The sequence below is a fragment of the Pristiophorus japonicus genome, chromosome 6 (assembly GCF_044704955.1).
Source record: "Pristiophorus japonicus isolate sPriJap1 chromosome 6, sPriJap1.hap1, whole genome shotgun sequence".
NCBI lineage: Eukaryota > Metazoa > Chordata > Chondrichthyes > Pristiophoridae > Pristiophorus > Pristiophorus japonicus.
The window spans coordinates 236,819,302-236,829,232 of NC_091982.1; the positions used below are offsets into that span (position 1 = coordinate 236,819,302).

The 9,931-nt window shown below is 48.6% G+C and overlaps 1 non-coding gene across 1 annotated transcript; it reads right to left on the reverse strand.

The window, feature by feature from the left end:
* Window positions 1–8,390: 8,390 nt before the first annotated feature.
* On the reverse strand, window positions 8,391–8,472 carry trnal-uaa (transfer RNA leucine (anticodon UAA)). Its single transcript has one exon. It is a non-coding gene; the product is annotated as a tRNA-Leu (tRNA).
* Window positions 8,473–9,931: the final 1,459 nt, after the last annotated feature.

Consider the following 9,931-nt stretch of genomic DNA (forward strand, 5'->3'; position numbering starts at 1 on the left):
CTCGCCTCGCCCCACTCGCCTCTCCCCACTCGCCGTGCCCCTGCTCGCCTCGCCCCACTCGCCTCTCCCCACTCGCCGTGCCCCTGCTCGCCTCGCCCCACTCGCCTCGCCCCACTCGGCTCGCCCCACTCGCCCGCCCCACTCGCCTCTCCCCACTTGCCTCGCCCCTGCTTGTCCCGCCTCACTCGCCTCACCCCGCTCGCCTCGCCCAACTTGCCTCGGCCTACTCGCCTCGCCCCACTCGCCCGCCCCACTCGCCTCTCCCCACTTGCCTCGCCCCTGCTCGCCTCGTCCCATTCGCCCTGCCCCACTCGGCTCGCCCCTGCTTGTCCCGCCTCACTCGCCTCGCCCCGCTCGCCTCGCCCCACTTGCCTCGGCCTACTCGCCCCACTCGCCTCTCCCCACTCGCCCCGCCCCTGCTCGCCTCGCCCCACTCGCCTTGCCCCACTCGCCTCGCCCCACTCGCCCGCCCCACTCGCCTCTCCCTACTCGGCTCGCCCCTGCTTGTCCCGCCTCACTCGCCTCACCCCTCTCGCCTCGCCCCACTTGCCTTGGCCTACTCGCCCCACTCGCCTCTCCCCACTCGCCCCGCCCCTGCCCGCCTCGCCCCACTCGCCTCACCCCACTCGCCTCGCCCCCACTCGCCTCGCCCCACTCGCCTCGCCCCCGCTCGCCTCGCCCCACTCACCTCGCCCCCACTCGCCTCGCCCCACTCGCCTCGCCCCCGCTCGCCTCGCCCCGCTCGCCTCGCCCCAGTCGCCTCGCCCCACTCACCTCGCCCCTGCTCACTTCGCCCCACTCGCCCCACTCGCCCCCGCTCGCGTCAAATCGCCTCGCCCGATTCACCTCGCCCTGCTCGCCTCGGCCCACTCGACCCCGCTCGCCTTGCCCCACTTGCCTCGCCCCACTCGCCCCCGCTCGCCTCGAATCGCCTCGTCCCACTCACCTCGCCCTGCTCGCCACCCTCAATGGTGACAGCGAGAGGTCGTTTTCGCAAAGCTACTGGCAAAGCAGCGCAAGTTGGACAGCAGCTTTGGGATATTGCCATTTAATCGTGCCCGTGCCCCTTGCCTGAAATTGCTGTACCATTTATGCATAAACAACGGCAACATCATTAGCCTCACTGTTATTTAGACTGCAAAACCTGGGCCAATGTAACTTCCAGGCCATCTCCTTCACCCACCCCTCCTGCGGCAGCGAAGCCAAGCACAGACACAATTCTGGCCTGGTGCAGTGTTATATTCAACTTTAAAGAGGCCTATTAGATCTTTCAGAGGCAAACATGATACTTAACAGGATAAAAAAAGGGACGTGAGCCAGGACAATGCTTTCAGAGACAGAAAGTCGAGGCATACAAGATTCAGCATTGCGATGGGCAAATTTAAAACAGATGCCGGGGTACTAGCCTTGTTTGCATTACCAACTCTGGTTGGACGTGTTCCTGGACATTTCATTACAGAACCTCCTGCCTCCAACCACCTTGCCCAGTCAAACAGCCTTTTTACCCATCTCCAATAAACTTAAACTAATAAACAAAAAGCTTTTTGAACAAAATGAATCGGACGAAATTCCAGAGGTGGAAATAGGCAGTCTTAGTGATGCACAGTGTGAGCAACAGCTGGAATGGATAGCCAGGAGGCTTGTTGGTGACTAGAAAAGAGAAGACTGAATAATGGCCAGAAAGAGATCCTTAAGATTATGAAAGGGTTGGAAAGGGTAGACGTAGAAAAAAATCTTTTGAATTGTGGAAGAATCCAAAGCTAGAGGACATAATTATTTTTTATATATTTGTTCCTGGGATGTGGGTGTCGCTGGAAAGGCCAGCATTTATTGCCCATCCCTAATTGCCCTTGAGAAGATGGTGGTGAGCCGCCTTCTTGAACCGCTGCAGTCCGTGTGGTGAAGGTACTCCCACAGTGCTTTAGGGAGGGAGTTCCAGGATTCTGACCCAGCGACGATGAAGGAATGACTGGTACATTTCAAAGTCAGGATGGTGTGTAACTTGGAGCGAAACTTGCAGCTGATTCTATGCGCCTGCTGCCCTTGTCCTTCTAGGTGGTAGAGGTCGCGAGTTTGGGTGGTGCTGTCGAAGAAGCCTTGGCGAGTTGCTGCAGTATCTTGTAGATGGTACACACTGCAGCCACGGTGCGCCGGTGGTGGAGGGAGTGAATGTTAAAGGCGTTGGATAGGGTGGTAATCAAATAGGCTGCTTTGTCCTGGATGATATCGAGCTTCTTGAGTATTGTTTGAGCTGCACTCATCCACACAAGTCGAGAGTATGCCATCACACTCCTGACTTGTGCCTTGTAGACGGTGGAAAGGCTTTTGGGAGTCAGGAGGTGAGACACTCGTCGCAGAATACCCACAATATTGTAGTCACGGTATTTATGTGGCTGGTCCAGTTCATTTTCTGGTCAATGGTGACCCCCAGGATGTTGATGGTGAGGGATTCGGCGATGGTAATGCCGTTGAATGTCAAGGGGAAGTGGTTAGACTCTCGGTTGTTGGAGATGGTCATTGCCTGGCACTTGTGTGGCGCGAATGTTACTTGCCACTTATCAGCCCAAGCCTGAATGTCGTCCACGTCTTGCTGCATGCGGGCACGGACTGCTTCATTATGTGAGGAGTTGTGAATGGAACTTAACACTGTGCAGTCATCAGTGAACATCCCCATTTCTGACCTTATGATGGAGGGAAGGTCATTGATGAAGCAGCTGAAGATGGTTGGGCCTAGAACACTGCCCTGAGGAACTCCTGCAGCGATATCCTGGGGCTGAGATGATTGATCTCCAACAACAACAACCATCTTCCTTTGTGCTAGGTATGACTCCAGCCAGTGGAGAGTTTTCCCCTGATTCCCATTGACTTCAGTTTTACTAGGGCTCCTTGATGCCACACTTGGTCAAATGCTGCCTTCATGTCAAGGGTAGTCACTCACCTCACCTATATAAATATATAAATATTTGATAGCCAACAATAAATCCAATAGGGAATTCAGGAGAAACATTTTTACCCAAGGAGTGTTAAGAATGTGGAACTTGCTTCCACAGGGAGTAGTTGAGGTGAATAATGGAGATGCGAACATACGTACGAATATACGTACGAACATACGAACATACGAATTAGGAACATGAGTCGGCCATCTAGCCCCTCGAGCCTGCTCCGCCATTCAACAAGATCATGGCTGATCTGGCCATGGACTCAGCTCCACTTACCCGCCCGCTCCCCGTAACCCTTAATTCCCTTATTAGTTAAAAATCTATCTATCTGTGATTTGAATACATTCAATGAGCTAGCCTCAATTGCTTCCTTGGGCAGAGAATTCCACAGATTCACAACCCTTTGGAAGAAGAAATTCCCTCTCAACTCAGTTTTAAATTGGCTCTCCCGTATTTTGAGGCTGTGCCCCCTAGCTCTAGTCTCCCCGACCAGTGGAAACAACCTCTTGCCTCGATCTTGTCTATCTCATTCATTATTTTAAAAAGATCACCCCTCATCCTTCTGAACTCCAATGAGTAATGACCCAGTCTGCTCAATCTATCATCATAAGTTAACCCTCTCATCTCCGGAATCAGCCTAGTGAATCGTCTCTGTACCCCCTCCAAAGCTAGTATATCCTTCCTTAAGTAAGGTGACCAAAACTGCACGCAGTACTCCAGGTGCGGCCTCACTAATACCCTATACAGTTGCAGCAGGACCTCCCTGCTTTTGTACTCCATCCCTCTCGCAACGAAGGCCAACATTCCATTTGCCTTCCTGATTACCTGCTGCACCTGCAAACTAACTTTTTGGGATTCATGCACAAGGACCCCCAGGTCCCTCTGCACCTCAGCATGTTGTAATTTCTCCCCATTCAAATAATATTCCCTTTTACTGTTTTTTTTTCCAAGGTGGATGACCTCACATTTTCCGACATTGTATTCCATCTGCCAAACCTTAGTCCATTCGCTTAACCTATCTAAATCTCTTTGCAGCCTCTCTGTGTCCTCTACACAACCCGCTTTCCCACTAATCTTTGTGTCATCTGCAAATTTTGTTACACTACACTCTGTCCCCTCTTCCAGGTCATCTATGTATATTGTAAACAGTTGCATCTAAAGAGGAAGCTAGATGAGGAAGAAAGATATAGAAGGATACACTGAAGAAGGAGGAGGCTTGAGTGGAGCATAAACACCAGCAGATACCAGTTGGTCCGAATTATCATCATCGGCAGTCCATCGAAATCGAGGAAGACTTGCTTCCACTCTAAAAGTGAGTTCTTGGATGACTGCACAGTCTCTGTCACAGGTCATTGTTACTGTTGTAACTGTTCTCAAATTAAAAGTTTTTTGTAAGTTATGCAAATTTACAAGTTTAAAAGTTTGTAAGTGATCTTAAATTTTTAATTGATCTTAGAGTTTGTCAGTGATGTTAAAGTTTGTAAGTGATCTTAACTGAAAACTTTAAAGTTTGATACAAGAATATTTTAATTAAAGTTACGTTAAGTACAAACTTTTGAATAAAATATATTTTAAATTATAATTGAATTATTTCCATTTTTGTTCCATTATTAACACAACTTTTTGAAGTAAAGAAGAATCATTTCCATTATGGAACAGGTCCAACCAGTAAACATGGTCCATGTGGAATAGTTGCCGCTGAGCCTTCAGGCAGAAAAGTGTTCACAGATGAGCTGCTGGCACAAGGCTCGAGCAATCATTAAAGGGGCATAACGGCCCGCTCTCCTCCGCCGTCGTGTTCCGGGTTCAGATAGTTGCATGGCTTCCTCGTCCTACTCCTCGTCATCTGCATCTACCTTGTCAACATCAGCCAATCTCACCTCAGGTGGGACTTCTACTACCAGCTGCTGCTGCCTCGTGATGGCTAAGTTATGCAGCCTTCACACAACAGTGAAGTGATCGACAATCTCGGGGGAGTATTGCAAGTAGTCCCCGGAATGGTCCAGGCATCGGAAAAGCTGTTTCAAGATGCCAATGATCCTCTCTATTATGCTGCATGTCACAATGTGCTACATATTGTATTCCCGGTCAGCTTCCATCTGGGTTATGCTTAGGGGCGTCATGAACCAGGTGGCGAGGCCGTTACCTTTGTCTCCCAGTAGCCAGCTCTGCCCTTCTGGATGCTACTGAAACATGGCAGATATAGCGCTCTCGCAGAGGATGAATGTATCATGGGTGCTCCCAGGGTATCTCGCATCAACTGATATGATACAATGCATGTCGTCACACACGAGCTGCACATTAACGGAGTGGAAGCCTTTTATGTTCCTGCGCATCTCGGAATCCTGCAAAGGTGTTCATAAGATGATGTGGGTACAATCAATGCAGCCCTATACCTTTAGGAAACCAGCAATCCTGGAGAAGCCCACAGCCCTTTCATAAATTGCCTGGGCGGTCATGGGGAACTTTATAAGAACATAAGAACATAAGAACATAGGAAAAGGAACAGGAGTAGGCCATACGGCCCCTCGAGCCTGCTCCGCCATTCAATAAGATCATGGCTGATCTGATCATGGACTCAGCTCCACTTCCCTGCCCACTCCCCATAACCCTTATCTCCTTATCATTTATGAAACTGTCTATTTCTGTCTTAAATTTATTCAATGTCCCAGCACCCACAGCTCTCTGAGACAGAGAATTCCACAGATCCACAACCCTCTGAGAGAAGAAATTTCTCCTCATCTCAGTTCGAAATGGGTGGCCCCTTATTTTAAGATCATGCCCTCTAGTTCTAGTCTCTCCCATCAGTGGAAATATCCTCTCTGCATCAACCTTGTCAAGCCCCCTTATAATCTTATACGGTTCGATAAGATCATCTCTCATTCTTCTGAATTCCAATGAGTAGAGGCCCAACCTACTCAACCTTTCCTCATAAGTCAACCCCCTCATCTTCGGAATCAACCTAGTGAACCTTCTCTGAACTGCCTCCAAAGCAAGTATATACTTTAGTAAATATGGAAACCAAAACTGCACGCAGTATTCCAGGTGTGGCCTCACCAATACCCTGTATAACTGTAGCAAGACTGCCCTGCTTTTATACTCCATCCCCTTTGCAATAAAGGCCAAGATTCCATTGGCCTTCCTGATCACTTGCTGTACCTGCATACTATCCTTTTGTGTTTCATGCACAAGTACCCCCAGGTCCCGCTGCACTGCAGCAATTTGCAATATTTCTCCATTTAAATAATAATTTACTCTTTGATTTTTTTCTGCCAAAGTGCATGACCTCACACATTCCAACATTATAATCCATCTGCCAAATTTTTGCCCACTCACTTAGCCTGTCTATGTCCTTTTGCAGATTTTTTGTGTCCTCCTTACACATTGCTTTTCCTCCCATCTTTGTACTGTCAGCAAACTTGGGAGTACTTGTGCATGAAACACAAAAGGATAATATGTTTCATTCCTCCGGGCATAGAGTGCAGCAGTCACCTGCCAAATGCAGATATGTGTTACATGTTGAGAAACGGCACACATCCCCAGTTATGGCCTGGAATGACCCAGATGCATAGAATGAAAGTGCAGCTTGTAACCTTCACTTCAACTGACAAAGCAGTCCTCTGACGCTTCTAGGTTGCAGGTCTGCTTTTACTAACTCACAGATCTCGGTTACAACTTCTTTGCGGAAACACAGCCTTCTCACACGGTCTGCATCGCTCAGGGGCAGGTATGAACGCCTGTCTCGATATACCCGATGTGGGTAAGGCCTCCTGCCCATCATCCTACGTGCTCTGAGGTTCCTCATGCGATGACATCGAATCAATCGTCTCCTCCGCAGCATCATCATGCAGAAGGCTTGCACGAGATTATGGCATTGTCAGTATTGACCCATGATTAAATTGTAGCTTTGCAAGAAGCTCAAAACAGCAGGACAAGCTTCTTTGTTTTCTCTTTCCCCAAGGTCGATGCCCGAGTATGGACCACACCCAGGTCTGGGCATGTGCAATCGACTTGCTTAAAATGGGAAGCTAGGCTTTCAATGAGGACATTTGGGGCAATGAAGTCTAATGCAATTCTATAATTTTAGATTTTTTTCAAAGTACCTCCCCACCACCGACCAAACATCTCCAAACCGGGCTCGAGGATCGGAGCAGCGACCAGAAGAATCGATCCCTCGACCGGACACAGGGGCTTGGGGCTCGGCTTCAAAAGAAGCGCGGGGGTGGGGAGGGGTGGGGTGCTTGCCAAGCCACTGTGTCCGGGTGGCACTTTGAAAAAAATCCAAAATTAAAGAATTGCATTAAACTTCCCTTTTCTGTGTTTTAAGTTTGAAAAAAAATTAGGCTTCATCATGCATGGCTCCCTCCAAAACTTCGCTTAAAAACAATGGCGTCTTTCTGCGCCGATTTTTTGATGTGTGCTGGTTTTTCTTCAGTGCCCAGAAGATTTTTTTGGCGGAGTGGTCACATACGGCGTCTTAGGGAAAAGGTAAATTGGTCAAACTTGCATAAATGCGAAAAACTGGCGCAGACATCAGGCCCCCTATGACAGAAAAAAAAAACGAACCGAAAAAAATTGTAACTAACTGAGTTACACTGGCGCACAATCTTTGGGGAAACTTGGATATTTTAATTTACATCCAAAAAACGCGCAAGTAACTGGGGAAAATTGAGCTCTACAACTATTTTAAGTTGCACCTGTAAATCAAGTGCCCCCTGGTTAAAGGGGGGGGGGGGCACTAAATCCGACATAATTAAACAAATTAAACTTTGGACAGTCTACTGGATCAAATTAAAATTTGGTTGCCGGGGGTGATGACGACTCCAGTACCTCCAGCACCCACCTCTCGCGGAAGGCCATGAGCGTACTGGTGGACACCGCGTGCTCCATCTCCAGGGACACCCTGGCTCGGATGTAACCGCGGAAGAGAGGCACCAACAGCTCTACAACTCTTTTCATTGTTAACTAATAATCAAGTGCCCCCTGATTAAAGCGGGAGACACACCACAACTTTTCAAACAAGTGCCCCTTTGTTTTGTTTTTTTTTTAGTTTTTTTTTTCCGGGGGCACCGAGAGGCAAATTATACAAGTGCCCCCTAGCTAAAAGGTGGGGGAGGGCACTAAAACTGGCAATTAAACTTTAAATCATATAAAATCAAATTAAAGTTTGGTTGCCGGGGGTGATGATGCACTCCAGTCCCTCCGGCGCCCACATCTCGTGGAAGGCCGCCAGCGTACCGGTGGACACCGTGTGCTCCATCTGCAGGGACACCCTGGCTCGATGTAACTACGGAAGAGAGGCACCAACAGCTCTACAACTCTTTTGAGATAATGATCGCAGCAGGGCTTGAACCTGCAATTTTTTCTGAAAACATCAGCGTTTGCATTGAAGGCAGACACCTTATCCATTAAGCCACGTGGCCCCTGCAAAATAAAACCTTGCAGTACATTTGCTACGAGCAGGATTCGAACCATCACGGGGAAACCCCATTGGATTTTAAGTCCAACGCCTTAACCACTCGGCCATCGCAGCTACCCAACAGTTCTACAACCCTGTGAGCATACTCACAGCTGCATACATTACAGGTCCTAACTGGAGTATTGTGTCCAATTCTGGGCGCCGCACTTTAGGAAGGATGTGACGGCCTTAGAGAGGGTACAGAATAGATTTACGAGAATGGTTCCAGGGATGAGGGACTTCAATTAAGTGGATAGACTGGAGAAGCTGGGGTTGTTTTCCTTGGAGCAGTGAAGGTTGAGGGGAGACTTGATAGAAGTGTTTAAATCATAAGGATTCCAGACAGAGTAGATAGAAAGAAAGTGGCAGAAAAGTCGAGAACCAGAGGACGTAGATTTAAGGTGATTGGCAAAAGAACCAAAGGTGACATGAGGAAAAACTTTTACACAGCGAGTGGTTGGGATCTGGAATGCACGGCCTGAAAGGGTGGTGGAGGCAGGTTCAATCGCGGCTTTCAAAAGGGAATTGGATAGGTATCTGAAAGAAAATCATTTACAGGGCTACGGGGAAAGGGCGGGAGAGTGGGACTCGCTAGGAGCCGGCACGGACTCGACGGGCCAAATGGCCTTCTTCTGTGTTGTAACCATTCTATGATTCTACGAATATTTCCTGACATGAGCATTTGGAAGTTGCTTTTTAAAAAAGGACAGAAAATTGGGAAACTGAGGGAGGGCAGGAGTCCTCACAGGTTGGAGGGGAGCTTAAGTGAGGCGAGGAGCCAGAGAGTTTGGAGGGACTGAAGGATGATAGACTAAGGAAGGGGAGGAGTCCCCACAGTTTGGAGGGGAGAAGTTCCCACAGTTTGGAGGGGAGAGAGGGGAGGAGTCCCACAGTTTGGAGGGGAAACTGAGGGAGGGGAGACAGAAGGATGAATTCCACTGTTTCGGGGTTGAAGCACTATTTTGCACCCTGTTAAAACAGAATTCATTAACACTGATAATCTATTGTTATTTTACTGTTATTTTAATGCACACTGCTCAATGATGCATTTTAGGTGCTTGAAAGGGATCCTAGTGCCAATTGGACCTGTACTTATTTTCCATTGGGCACAATAAATTCTCCAATGGTACCTGGATGGCTAACTTGAGCCTGGAACGTCAGATAAGGTAAACATGCTGGTGAGTACCTCAATTACAATTTATATAGCGCCTTTCACGACCAGCGGATGTCTCAAAGCGCTTTAAAGCCAATGAAGTACTTTTGGAGTGTAGTCACTGTTGTAATGTGGTAAATGCGGCAGCCAATTTCTGCACTGCAAGCTCCCACAAACAGCAATATAATAATGGCCAGATTATCTGTGTTTGTGATGTTGATTGAGGGATACATATTGGCCAGGACACCGGGGATAACTGCCTTGCTCTTCTTTGAAATAGTGTCATGGGATCTTTTACATCCACCTGAGAGAGCAGACAGGGCCTCAGTCTAACATCTCGTCTGAAAGATGGCACCTCCGACAGTGCAGCACTCCCTCAGC